This window comes from Cetorhinus maximus, chromosome 9 (assembly GCF_964194155.1).
Source record: "Cetorhinus maximus chromosome 9, sCetMax3.hap1.1, whole genome shotgun sequence".
Taxonomy (NCBI): Eukaryota; Metazoa; Chordata; class Chondrichthyes; order Lamniformes; family Cetorhinidae; genus Cetorhinus; species Cetorhinus maximus.
Window position 1 is genome coordinate 1470840 of NC_135887.1, and position 14684 is coordinate 1485523.

General features: G+C 43.0%; 1 protein-coding gene across 5 annotated transcripts in view; it reads left to right on the forward strand.

The window, feature by feature from the left end:
• The window catches only part of pitpnm3 (PITPNM family member 3), a 545233-nt gene that overhangs the window by 56273 nt on the left and 474276 nt on the right, over window positions 1–14684 (forward strand). Inside the window, exon 1 of one of the 5 annotated variants that reach the window (XM_078547948.1) lies at window positions 306–381. The exons of the other annotated variants lie outside the window; for them this stretch is intronic. The gene's annotated coding sequence lies outside the window, so the exon portion shown is untranslated. Of the gene's footprint in view, window positions 1–305; window positions 382–14684 lie in introns of those variants that run through there. 5 annotated transcript variants of the gene reach the window in all.

Below are 14684 nucleotides of genomic sequence, written 5' to 3' on the forward strand. Positions count from 1 at the left end.
GTCCCGCCACATGTCATTGAGTGAATCTCCAATGTTCGCAGTGCTCAGTCAACTGCTTCAACTTCACTATATAAGTTGCAATGGACTCTCCTGCGGCCCATACTCTGGAATTAAACTTAAATCTCTGCATTATTACTGATGGCTTCAGCTGAAAGTCTACCAATTCATTAAAAGATTTAGAATTGGGTGTGTTTGGGGCCATCAGACTGCGGATGAGATTATATGTTTTGCTACCAGAGATACTTAAAAGAATTGCTTTCTGCTTCCCCTCCACTGTTATTTCATTCACCTCAAAATAAAAACCTAGGTGCTGTACATACTGGCTCTAGACTTCCATGGATGAGTCATGAGGGTTGATTCTGCCGAAGAGTGACATAATTGGTGAGTATACTTTTCTTTCCTTAAGAATTGATGTATTCACATTCACAAGGCGAGGTGCAGCGTCCGAGCTATTTATCCTCATCGCCAAATGTCATGAACTTGAGGTACCGGACAGGTTTCTTACTTGAAGCAGATAACTTTATTACAGAGTTCTTTTAGAAGCTACACGCTTGAAACAGGTCCACAAATAGAAAGCGCCCTCCTTATGATTACACACGCTTAGGGCTCATTCGTCAGTACAATCACGTGACCCCTAGAGGCAGTAGGAAAGGATATACCTACAATCGCTACATTTAACTAACATGGCGATTGCAAGAAGTGCATCTTCGTGGCTGCCGATTGGGAGATGGAGAGCTTCCATTGAGAACACTACAGATGGCTGTGGTGGGTGACCTCAAGCAGCTCTGGATCTTGAGGGAAGTTTCATACTGCAGGATCTTTTTTAAAATTCTTTCATGGGATGTGGACGTTGCTGGCAAGGCCAGTATTTATTGTCCATCCCTAATTGTCCTTGAGAAGGTGGTGGTGAGCTGCCTTCTTGAAAGTTCACTGCAGTCAGTCTAGTGTAAGTACAACCATAGTGGCTGTTAGGAAGGGAGTTCCAGGATTTTGATCCAGCAACAGTGAAGGAACAATCTTGATGTGCGCCAGGGCAGTCTGGCCTTAACAAAGGTGCTGATGGAGTAACTATTAGAAAAAAGGCGCCTTCCATACAGAGTGTGGTAATCTGATGTGTAAAATACCTTTAAGAAGAATATTATAAGAAGATTATTAGAAGATCCCATGATCTTATTATCCAATGACAGAGTAGCGCGGGCTACCTTAGGAGTCTGTAGTCAGTAGACTGTAGTCAATAGTGAGTAGTCTAGAGTAAGAGTCTGTAATGTAGAGACGGTTTGAGTTGTAAGTGCACAAGTGTAGCTGCTGATTTCCTTTGTAAATAAATAGAATGTGTTCTACATAAGAACTTTCTGCTGATCTGCTCTGTCTGTGGTACCAACACGGTCATCCCAAAACAAATGTGCAACCCGAATCCACTAGTCTGACTAAACTAGTGACCAGGATCCAACAAACAGGGGCTGAGGTAAAAAAAAGCAAGGAAAGGCGAGAAAAAAAGCGGAAAAATGGAGGAAGAAAATCAGGTGAACCAAAATCGGGCCATACCTCACACGGTAATTGTAAGTAGAAATTTCGTCCTAATCATCGAAGCAGTCCTCTGGGAGCAGGCTGCAGTTTGGAAGAGTTGATCCTTTGGACCCAGTGGTGGATGATTGGTCTCATTAGCTTGAACACCTCACTTTTACCAAGCTAATGACATTGTGGGGGAGGAGAAGAGGCACACAATCCTCTTATCCACTTTTGGGAGTAAGACTTATGGATTGATCCAAAGTGTAATGGCACCCAGCACCCCAGATTCGAAAAGTTTTGATGATTTAGAGAGCCTTGTGAAGAATCATTACCAGCCCAGGCCCTCGGTAATGATGCAACAGTTCAAATTTAACTCAAGAAATAGAGCCCCAGGGGAGACCGGTGCTTGTTATGTGGCAAGTCTGAAACAGTTAACAGAGCATTGCGAGTTTGGTACATCTGTAAATGAAATGTTTAGACATCATTTGGTGTGGGGTATAAATGAAGATTCGATTCAGAAGAGATTACTGTCTGAAACAAATTTGGATTTTCAGAAGGTACAGCAAATAGCACTGGCTATGGAAGGCACAGTGAGGGACTTGAAAGCCACACAGGGAGAGCAAAATGGCGCCGTCCTCCACATTGGGCAGGGACCCCCAGCCAAAGAGGGCGTGAAAATGTACAGCTCTAATGAGAAGTGGGAAGCAGCCACGGCTTATAGACAAATAAAAAGAAATTACTTTGCAGCGATAACATGGGACAATGGTAACAAGAGGTGGAAGCAGACAAGCTTGTAATGAATCGAAGTTTAAAAAAATCGAATGTTTTTACTGTCATCAAAATGGACGCCTTATGAAACTTTGCAGGGATAGAATCAGGCAGACTTTCAATCAAAAGAAAAAACCCTGTGAGATTCATAACATAGAAGTGCCTGAAGTAACAGATTCAGATATTTATTAATTGTATAATTTAAAGGTAGGAAGAGCCGAACCAATCTACATAACAGTCAGAGTGAATAATAGGCCTAACAGAATGGAGGTGGATACAGGGGCTTCCTCTATGGTGATAGGTGAGCATAATTTTAAATATCTGAGTTAAAGGGAATGTAAATTAAATTTGAAAGAAACAGATGCCAAATTGAAAACTTGCACAGGAGAAGACATCAAAATCAAAGGTATGAGCAGGGTTACTGTACAGGACAGAAGTCAATCAGTGCAACTACCCCTGATGGTGGTAGCAGAGGAGGGGCCAAGTCTCCTTAGACAAAACTGGCTGAAAAAAATTAAATTGGATTGGACTGAGATCTTCTAAGATCTCCTAACTGAGAGCCACTGGGTTACCTGAGCTACTGCAAAAATACGCCCCAGTTTTCCAAGATGAACTCGGGAAGATCCAAGGGCTACAAGCAAAAATTCATGTTGATCCAGACTCTACCCCCTGATTTGTGAAGGTAAGACCTTATGCAATGCGGGAAAAGATAGACACTGAATTGGATAGATTAGAGGAATGGAGAGTGATATGACCTGTGCAGTTTTCGGAAGGGGCAGCACCAATAGTCCCCATACTTAAGCCTGACCAAAGTGTCCGAATTTGTGGAGACTACAAATTGACTGTCAATTACGTGGCTAAGTTGGACAGACACCCTACACCAAAAATTGAAGACTTGTATGCTAAGTTGGCAGGTGGAATTGTCTACATGAAGCACAATATGAGTCATGCTTATCGACAATTGGAGATAGAGAAGGCCTCCCAGAAGTTTGTCACAATTAATACACACAAAGGGCTGTACCAAAAAAACAGTTTGCCTTTTGGTGTACCCTCAGCTTGTGCCATATTCCAGAAGACAATGGAAAGTTTACTGCAGGGATTGCCTCATTTTGTAGTTTATTTAGATGACATTCTTGTGACAGGACTCACTGCAAAGAAAAATTTGGCCAACTTGGAAGAAGTTTTGAAACATTTTTCACAGGTGGGAGTGTGTTTAAAAAAAGAAAAGTGCACGTTCCAAGCGAAAGAGGTAGTCTATTTAGGTCACAGGGTAGATTCACAGGGCCTGCACCTGGTTGAGGAAAAAGTGAAAGGCATTAGAGAGGCATCAGCACCAAAGAACACCTCCGAGCTCAAATCATTCTTGGGGATGATCAATTACTGTGGATGCTTTTTGCCTAATTTGTCAACAGAACTGGCCCCCCCTGTATTCCCTACTCAAGAAAAACCAACATTGGCCTTGGCAAACACCACAGAAAGAAGCTTTCACAAAAGTGAAACAGCTGTTACACTCATCCACCCTATTAGTACATTTTGACCAAAGAAAAGAGTTAGTTCTGACATGTGAAGCAACTCCTTATGGAGTGGGAGCAGTGCTCTCCCATCGAATGGATGATGGCTCAGAACGACCTATTGGATATGTATCAAGAATGTTCAACACAGTGGAAAAGTGATACTCACAGATATAAAAAGAAGACCTGTCAATCATCTTTGATGCCAAGAAATTTAACCAGTATGTACATGGACGACATATTACTATTGTTTTGGAGCATGAGCCTTTGCCAGAATTGTTCAGTGAGGACAAGGCTATACCACTCAGCAAGAATACAGAGATAGGCGTTTATTCTGGCAGCGTATGAGTATACTTTCATCTACAGGCCTGGGAATCAGATTGCAAATGCTGATGCACTTAGTCATTTGCCTTTGAAAGAAAATGATGTGGATGTTCCAGTTCCTCAAGAACTCATTTTATTATTGAACTTCTTAGATTCATTATTGGTACGTGCCAGACAGATCAGAGACTGGACAAGTCGAGACCCAGTCTTATCCAAGATACGAGAACAAGTTCTTTAGGGTTTGTCACAAGAACAGGAATCTGATGAAATGAAACCGTATTTTCACAGAAGATATGTGATAACCAGCCAAGATGGTATCTGATTGTGGGGAGCTCGAGTGATTGTTCCTCTAAAAGGAGGAAAGCCTTTGTTAACTGAATTACCTAGTGCACATCCAGGCATTTCCCAAATGAAGACCATAGCAGCAGCTATCTATGATGTCCTGGATTGGATGGAGAAAAAGAGATCTTAGTGAAAAATTGTGCGCAGTGTCAGCAAGTGCAAAAGTTACCTCCAGCAGCTCCATTACAGTCGTGGGAGCAGCCAGGGAGGCCATGGGTGCGATTGCATATTGACTGTGTGGAACCTTTTATTGGAACAATGTTTCTCCTTATTGTTGATGCTCACTCAAAATGGATGGACATATATGAGGTAAAGTCACCAACATCTTCTGCTACAATTGACAGGCTAAGACAAAGCTTCGCCATCAAATGACTACCAGAAGTGGTCATATCCGACAACGGTACGGCATTTACAAGTGCTGAGTTTCAACGGTTTATCAGCCTCAACTTTATTGTTCATGTAAAACCTTCACCATACCACGCTTCTTCAAATGGACTGGCCATTCAGAACATTCAGAAATAGTATGAAGAAATTAATAGCGACCAAGTTAGCACGCTTTCTTTTCCATTATAGGACCACCCCTCACACGACAACAGGTGTCACACCTGTAGAATTGTTGTTGAATCGTCGTCTCAGAATGAGATTCAACTTAGTAATGCCAAATTTAGGAGGGAAGGTGGAAAGGATTCAAGGAAGTCAGAAAATTGTACATGATTGGTATAGTCATGACACAAAGTTTATCATAGGAGAGAGGGTATATATGAAAAATTTTGGTGAAGGACCTAAGTGGTTATCAGGTGAAATAAGTGTCGTCACTGGACCTCTTTCTTACCATGTGAAAGCAGAAGACCGAATCAATCGGAGACATATAGATCATATAAGGAGGAGAGAAACAAAGTATCGGGAAATGATTCCTCCAGTGTTCATGACTGCGTCAACATCTCCTGTTGAAAGAACTCAGCTGAGTACAGATGTGTCTGAAGGATTGGCTGTACCTGCAAGAGTTGAGGAAACAGATTTGCAGGTGCCCACCAAAGAACCTGATGTTCAGACAACACCAGGAAAGCAGGTTCCTGACAAAACATCTGAAGTTGTAGAGCTGAGACCTTCTCCACACATAAGGAAACCCCCAGAAAGACTGAATTTGTAAATTACTTATCTGTGTAAATAATTTGATATTTTGAGAAAAATTGTAATTGTAACTGTAAAATATATTTGAGTAAAGGGGGAGGAATGTGATAATCTGATGCGTAATATACCTTTAAGAAGAATGTTATAATAGAAGATCACATGCTCTTATTATCCAATGACAGTAGCGTGGGCTACCTTAGTAGTCTGTAGTCAGCAGTGAGTAGTCTAGATTAAGAGTCTGTAATGTAGAGACAGGGTTTGAGTTGTAAGTACACAAGTGTAGCAGCTGAGTTCCTTTGTAAATAAATAGAATGCGTTCTACATTAGAACTGTCTCCTGATCTGCTATGTCTATGGTACCAACTCTGTCATCCCGAAATAAGAGTGCAACCCAAATCCATTAGTCCAACTAAACTAGTGACCAAGGATCCAACACAAAGCCAATGCAATTCTCCTGGTCCTTGTTGGTCTGAATGAGAATAGAGTGCAGAAATAATGTGAGGCCCTTGCAACCATGTGAACAGAGGTTTTCTGGTGTGATTGAATTTTAAGCCCAGATTTGCTGCCCTGTTTGTCCCCTGACCTTTTATTCCTAAGTAACTACAAGAGGATAGTTGTGTTTAAATGTGAATCATTAGAAATGATTTTACTTAATTTTATTTAAGATGCTTAATATCGTTTCCTACAAATTGGTGCTAATATTAAACAATCTCCTACAACATGCCAACCTGTTTTTGTTTAATATAAAATTTAGTAATGCAAGCAATAGGATAAATCCCTTTGTTGCTTTAGCTGTTGTCATCAATTGAATACATTCCATTGTGCTGAATGGAATGGCAAAAGCTAACTAAGGTGTGCTGGGACTGTGCATCAGATATTTGAGAGTAGAAGAAAACACACTGCTATGCATTATACCCTTCCTTGTCCAATGTGCACTGGTAGTGCAGAATAATGCAAAATTTATTCTCTATTGCAAAATAATGGACAATGTGTTGTTGACTCTTTAGTGGAAAATGCCTTTCATGCACAATGTTGAGTTACCTTTAAAGCATTGAAACAAGCCAGGAATAGCTGCATAATCATATTTTGAATATGGTTATATAATTGGCTTTTTATTACATGCTTGACTACTTTTTGAAGTACTTTCACCACTAAAGCACCAGTGGTACATTTTATGAAAAGAAGCACCTCTTTTGTTTATTTTATAATGATAAATGTTTCAAATCTAGACCTTCACCTTGTTGGTCAGTTTACAACCCCATCCCTCTCCTTTTATACTAATATTGCTCAGGTAAATGTGCTGACACTTTGCAAAACATCTGAATTACAGGGACATTTTTAAAATTAACTGATTAAATCATATTCCAATATTCCAATTCATTTTAAATGGAGTGAGCTGCATTATGTTGGGAAAGTGAACTTAAGTTGTAGGTGAGGATATCACATTTGTTGAGATGTTGAGATTTAATACGAGGGTGACTCATTAGTTCTCAGAACTGTAAAAGTATGCTTTTGAATGAAGGATTTACTTTGGAAAATGTTAAATTGTCATAATCCAGAGCGTGCCAATCGGCAACTTGCTGCATTCCAGGTTAGAATAGTGTTAACAACAACTCAATAGAAAGTCAAGTTGTTTAAGAACAGTATCAGAACAAGTAGAGCATGCCAAATAAAACAGAAGATCTTTACAAAATATCTGTGATTCACTATTAGTGTCATTAAATATCAGACCCCCTTTGACATTGCTAATAAATAATCTGCTGTGTGATGCATGGATGCTACAAATCTGGCCTGCCCCTTTAGAACTGTGCAGGTATTCATAGTGGGAGCCTAGGCAATCACGTCAGCTTGTATATTGCCTTTCCATTGCTTCATAAACAAGATCTTTGAATAGATAAAGTGACTATTAATAATGGGAAAAATGATAGTGCGTGACATTATGTGGAAGAACGCATTGATTGTCTGATGCCAGAGGTACAAAATTAATCAAAATGCCTCTATAATAATAATGTAATGCTCACAGAAATTATTTTCTAACAATGTAGAGGACAACATACATATTGGAAGTGATGTCATATGTAGAATCATAGGTCTGGCATTACATGAGCCTTCCATGATCCATTTTTAGCTGTTTCCTATGTATACTCTGTCAGCAGATTAACTCCTGTGGAAGATAATGGAAGTACACAAAGTAAGATATTCCAAATTATGCTGTTGAGGTTCTTGCATATTTTTCAGTTGGGTAGAATATTCTAAAATCTCACTATATTCAGACAATTTGGCGAGGCAGAGATTATCCAAACATTGGAAGGAATAGTTTACTATAAAAGGATGGTTCCTAACTTAATTAGCTTGAATCACCAGAACTCTGAGTGTATTTTGTATTGTTCTTCATGCCAAGGGATATGTTGCTGAGCAACGATATTGTCATATGATACTTGGCCCGACCCTTCAGTAGAACGCCACCAATTCCTGCAAAAACACTAACTTGAAGGCTTCAGAGTGAGTTTGTAATCAACTTACAAGTTTTCAATAAATCCCATCAATTCCTGTTAGAAATGTTGAAGATATTTGAGAGGCTAAATTATGATAGTGATTGTATTTTGGGACGCACTGATATCAGCTTTGAGAAAATTCCAACATGAATTTCATCGGCAAAACTTTAATGTAGTTCAGTACCTTATGTAGATAAGCCTGTCTATTATCCATGAACTCTACCGGATGGTGATGTTTGGAAGGTTACCGGACGTACAAAAGTAATGAAGGTTGGGTGAAGTGAGAAAAATGTGAGTTGTAAGTTGTTCATATCCATGGAGTATTGAATTCACCTCGAAGTAGATGGGCTCCTGATATCGTGGAATGGCAATGACGACTCCCTCCCTGAAGAAGTGGAGACTTGGCAGGTTCCTGCCCTCCAACATGGTACATGGTTGTGGAGGCATGCTGTGGAGTAGTGGCAGTATAATTCCATGGCACATGAACCTGCTGTCCACCCTCAGGATGACAACATTCATCTTCTCACCACTGCCACTCATCAGTGCCCTTGTTGTTACCCATCAGCCAGTCAACCCAGACTGTAGCCCCCCCCGTGCCTAAGGGGGTGCAGTCCAAAGTCAGGACTTCTAGGATGAGAGCTGATTGAGGTCATCTTGCACTGCTATCTGCAGCCTTCCCCATTGAAAGTCATCAGCATCCCACCAGTCAAGCTGCAGACACCGGGGTAGCAATGTCTAGGGGCACTAGGCCAGGCAAAGAAGTCCACAAGACAGGCACTAAAGGAATGCACAAGGCTGATTAGTTGTCTTATATGATGGTTTGTTTAATTGGCTTAGTTTGGAATGGTTGTTTTGTGGTGGATTTTATTTCAGTGTTGTGGCCAAGAGGATTCTATGATGGTCAGTGACAGAGGGAAGCTAAGGTGTGTGACTGTTGTTGAATGGAAATTTGGGGATGTGTTCATTGGCTGAATGAAGTGATCAAGGAGATTCTGGTTAGAAAGGGAATGTATTGGTTGCCTACTCTCTTTGTACTGCTCTTCCTCCTTCTCTTCAGCTGCTCCCCCTATTCCTGGTGGCAAGGGCTGCACCCTCATAATGGTGAGGTTGTACAATATACAGTAGATCACGAAGAATCATGGCACACACTCCGGTGAGTACTCCAGAGCAGGCCAGGCAACAGAACCATTGCTTGAAAGCCCCAGTGGTCTGTTTGATGATGTTTTGGTGAGAGCAGGACTTGGTCCCACCGAGGTGTGTGTCTCTGCATTGGTGGGAAGTGCAGGTGAACGCTGTGACAGCTTGACATATAGTGGGTCCTCAGGATCCAAGGTGGTCTGGCGGCTAAGGCTGATGGGTGACTGGCAGTGTGTCCCCTCCTCTCGCTGGTGGCTGTAATAGAGAGAATAGATAATTAGTGATTGGCTGGATAGTCGCCTGCATTAAAGAGCAATCACAGTTTTGGCGGCTGGGTAAAGACTATCGGGTGGGACCTCACTAGCTTGTTGGGAGATGCTGATCTTGCATTTGGTGGAGGTATGGTCCCTGTCCTCACCAGACAGCTCTGCCACCTGCTTTTCAAAGGGGCTGAGTGGCCTGAGGTCCAGCATCCCCCCTCCCCCCTCCCCGCCTCCCCTGTCTGGGATTAAAAATGAGCGGTTAGTTTCTTTTTTTCGCTGGTGCAGATACGATGGGCTGAATGGGCTCTTTCTGCACCATAACTATTCTTTGGTTCTATCTCTCCCTGTTGTTGTGGACGATCTTTTCTAGCATAAAGACAGATGGACAAACTGTGAACAGGACGCATGCCAAAGCATATGATAAGCATGCTTCCCTGCTGTGTGTGCTGAGTGGACCTATGTGAGGGCTGAGGATGCGACTTGTGCAGGATGTGACAAGAGATGAAAGATGTATAAGTGTGTGTGAGAGAATCAGTGATGTTGTACCCTGTGACTGTAACCCTGCAAATGCCTGATGAGAGTGTATGTTGAGATTGAGGAGATGGTTAACTTACCCTGGCGGATCAGATGAGATCATTCATCCTCTTCCTGCCCTGGATGGCTGTCCTCTTCTGAGGAGCACAGGCACTGGCTGCACTGGTGAGCCCCTCCCAAGCCTTTGTGGTGAGGCTGGTGGGCATCTGGCCCCCATCACGGGGGGTAAAGGACCTCCCGCCGGTCCTCAACTGCCTGGAGGAGTGCCGTCAGTGCCGTGTCGCTGAACTTCAGGGCCAAGCACTCGTCTCTTCTAGGGGCCATCACTCGCCACAAGTCCTGGGCTGCAGAGAATGAATGTGTGCACGGGTGCTGTTTAAATATGGCGCCTGGAAATATGAGCCAATGAGGTAATGGTGGGGTGGACGAATCCCAGCCTGCCCTGCTGCTTGTTTACGCATTTATAATGAGGTGAGAAGCGGACGACCTGCCACCTCGGCCAATGGGAAGCATGCTGACTTTTCCAACCACCACCGCACTTAGTCTCCAGGCAGAGCCAGTGGAAATCAGCCAGTAACCAACCCGAATGTAGTTGATAATCCTTTTGGAAAGTGCTGGTAGGGGTGTGGATGGAGGTGGGGCAGGGAGGGCGTTTCCTTGCTGCTGCTGAACACATATTTAGCTAGGAGTGTTTACGAGAGGGAACCAGCTGGGCCGGCAAGGTTGAAAATAGCAGGGCTGATGCCGCATCCATGTTACATGCTGGCTGATCTCATAAACTGCCCACTCTACATACCTCCAGCGCACACTCCTAATGCCCATGCTAAAGGTCTCACCAAGATAGCTTCCATAGGAAGCGTGCGTGCACCACAAGGAGGTCATTCTGGTAGCAAAACAGCAGCTGTAGCACTAAAACTATGGGCCATATGGAAGGAATTTTTGTCTCCCGTGACTTTAATAGGCAGTTTTTAACAGTTATAATTCACATCCATGTAAGCCCTTCATTTCCATATGAAGTGAAGTTGGATGTTATCTGCAGTTTCATTCATTCACTTGAGTATTTTGTTGATATTTCCAACAAATCATGATACATGTTGTCCAATGTCACTTTAGGCTTAGTGCTCCTCCTGCTTCATCTTGGCACTATTTTCAAGCCACGGAATTATTTCCAACAAACATGCTCAACATTTTTAACTGACCACAGGAAAATTTACCAAAAAATATTTCCTTAAAAGCAAATGGGAGGCTTATTCTTCCAACATACAAGAGGCAACTGTGATTCCTTGAGTGGATTGAAGAAGCCGTAGCCTCAGTGTTGATAATGTTGTAAGGCTGTATGTTGTCTCATAAAGAGCTTGTATGATTGAACAATAGCTGTTTATTAATAAGACATAACTAGATACATATATTCAGGGTACAGTCTGGTCTAGGTGCTATCTCCATGCCGACTCCGAGCTGGCTCACTTCTACATTCTACTACTCCCATGTGGTTCTCTACATCAGAAGGTGGGTGGTACTGTTTCCCCAGTCCCACATTAACCCTCACAGTCCCGAACACCCTAGTACTACAGATAAGATCATTAACATGGTATGAATGAAGTAATAATAATTTCACAACATCAACATAAGAAATTGCACACCAGGTTCAACGTGAAGATAACTAGCACTAAAAATAACTTTTAAGCCAAGCAAGGCACAGAGGGGTTAACTAAGCTAATGATCCGTGTGAGGAAGAAGCACCATCTGCAATTTCAGGCCATTTTCTGGAGCTAAGAATTTCATCCTTTGTGAGGAGATGCATCGTAAACTCAATTGCATCTCTATTAGAGAATGGAGTATTGAATTCAAAGCGAGACAGAGTTTGGACTGAGTGCCTTGCGGCTCGAGGGCCACGACTCAGATGTGCCTTGGAGATGTTCCTCTGCTGGGGTTGGCCAGGCTGCAATGCTCCTCTGTTCTTTCAGGAGAAGACAAGCCACAACCAGGCAGAGAGGGCACGTACAGGCAGAGGGCAGCCCAACCTCCTGCTATGCAGCAGGTTCAAGCAAAATGCCCTGGAGCTGCCCATGCAACTGAGCGTGGAGAGGCGGTGATGCCAGACGAAGGTAAGAGTGCAGTGCACAGAGGTCAGTTTCGGATTTTGCCACCAATCTAGTGTCGTCCCTTCATTGATGTGAGCCATGAACCTGGAGCCCCCATTGATCATTGAAAGACAATGGCACCATGATGCAGATCTCCATTGTCTCACCAGGGTGTGCAGTCGATGGCACCCTGGACATGGGGGAACTCAGCAATCGCTGCAAAGCCTCTGGCTCGCTTAGCCTGGCTGGCCTCCTCCAGATGGTAAAGAATAAAGTTCAGTACCTGGCTGAACAGAGCTTCTGTCACCAGCTTGGCACAACTGTGGACAGCTGATTGGGAGACTCCACACAGATCCCCCACTGACCCTGGAAAGAGCCGGAGACATAGAAGTTGAGGGCCACTGTGACCTTCAGAGCCAGTGGCATGGGGGTGTCCTGGCCCTGCTCTGAGTCTGAAGTTATGGCTGCAGAAGGTAATTTCAGTGAGGACATCCTTACTGAAACACAGACATTGCACACATCATTTACCGACAGTATTTCCAGTGGCTGTGAAGATGACCATGGCGATGAACGTTTAAGCGTCTGACTCCTTCCAGGCTGGAGCTAGTGTTAGTTGCAACATTTTGTAGCTTATCATTCACTGTTACCTGAGGCTCTCTATTCAATGGGCACTAACTAAATTTCATTCTCTCTTGCTAGGAAGAAGCAGCCAGAAGCCATATGCAGCTCTGCTAAGATTGCAGGCTTCTTCATGATGCATTGTGTAATAGATTGTCCAGGTTGGACAGTGTCTATGGCTGATGGTGCAGTTTGTAGGATGTGACATTTGAAGATGTATTCACTGAGCCTAACCACTTGGAACATCATTGAACATCTTGGATACTGCAAACAGATCCTCCATGTTTGACTCCTGGCATTGACCTTCATGGTTATCTGCTCCTGCTGCCTTTTGTGTATGTGTATAGAGGAGTCTCCAGTCCCTTGTGACTACAAACCATCTCTGCTCTTTTCTACCTGTGTCACTAAGGCCTGCAGTGCAGTTTTCATAAACCTTGGAGACCACGCACTTCAATATTATGATACTCTTCTTTGTTTCCCAGCTCTGAGTCACTTCCTTGTTCAAAACAGGTTGTAAAGATATGCCCTGCAATTACAGACCAGTCAGTTTAACTTCTGTGGTGGGGAAACTTCTAGAAACAATTATTTGGGATAGAATTAATGGTCACATGGAAAAATGTGGATTGATTCGGAAGAGTCAGCATGAATTTGGTAAAGGAAAATCGTGTCTAAATAACTTGCTGAGTTCTTTGACAAGGCCACATAAAAGGTCCATGAGGGTAATGTTGTTGATGTGATGTATATGGACTTCTAAAAGGTGTTCAATACAGTACCACACAACAGACTTGTGAGGAAAGTTATAGGTCATGGAATAAAAGGAACAGTAGCAACATGGATACAAAATTGGCTGAGGGATAGGAAGTATAGAGTAATGGTTAATGGGTATTTTTTGGGCTGGAAGAAAGTTTGTAGTGGAGTTCCCCAGGGGTCGGTATTGGGACCCTTACTGTTCCTGATATATATAAATAATCTAGATCTTGGTGTGCAGGGGACAATTTCAAAGTTTGCGGATGGCACAAAACTTGGGAGAATTGTAAACTGTGAGGAGGACAGTGTAGAACTTCAAAAGGACATTGACAGATTGGTGGAGTGGGCAGATAGGTGGCAAATGAAGTTCAATGCGGAGAAGTGTGGGGTGATACACTTTGGTACAAAGAACATGGAGAGACAGTATAAAATAAAGGATACTATTCTAAAGGGTGTTCAGGAGCAGAGAGACCTAGGTGTCTATGTGCATAAGTCATTAAAGGTGGCTGGACAGGTAGAGAGAGCTGTTACTAAAGCATACAGTATTCTAGAATTCATTAATAGGGGTGTAGAGTATAAGAGTAGGGAGGTTATGACGAACTTATTTTAGACTGGTTAGACCTCAGCTGGAGTATTGTGCACAGTTCTGGGTGCCACATTTTAGGAAGGATGTGAATGCATTGGAGAGAGTGCAGGAGAGGTTTACAAGAATGGTTCCGGGGATGAGACACTTCAGTTATGAGGAAAGATTGGAGAAGTTGGGACTGTTTTCCTTGGAGAGGAGAAGGCTAAGAGGAGACTTGATAGAAGTTTTCAAAATCATGAGGGTTCAGGACAGAGTAGATAAGGAGAAACTGCTCCTGCTTGTAAACAGATCGAGAACCAGAGGGCACAGTTTTAAAATGTTTTGCAAAAGAAGCAAAATGCGAGCTGAGAAAAAACTTTTTCACACAGCGAGTGGTTAGGGTTTGGGATGCACTGCCTGGAAGCCTGGTGGTGGTGAGGGGGCCGGGGGGGGGGGTTCAATTGAGGCATTCAAGAGGGTATTGGATGATTGTTTAAATAGAAACAATGTGCAGGGGTACGGGGAAAAGGCAGGAGATTGGCACTAAGTTAAAATGCACAGAGAGCAGGTGCAGACACAATGGGCTGAATGGCCTCCTTCTGCACATTACAATTCTGTGATTCTCTGATTCCTCCATGACTGCTAGCAGTTGCACTAGCC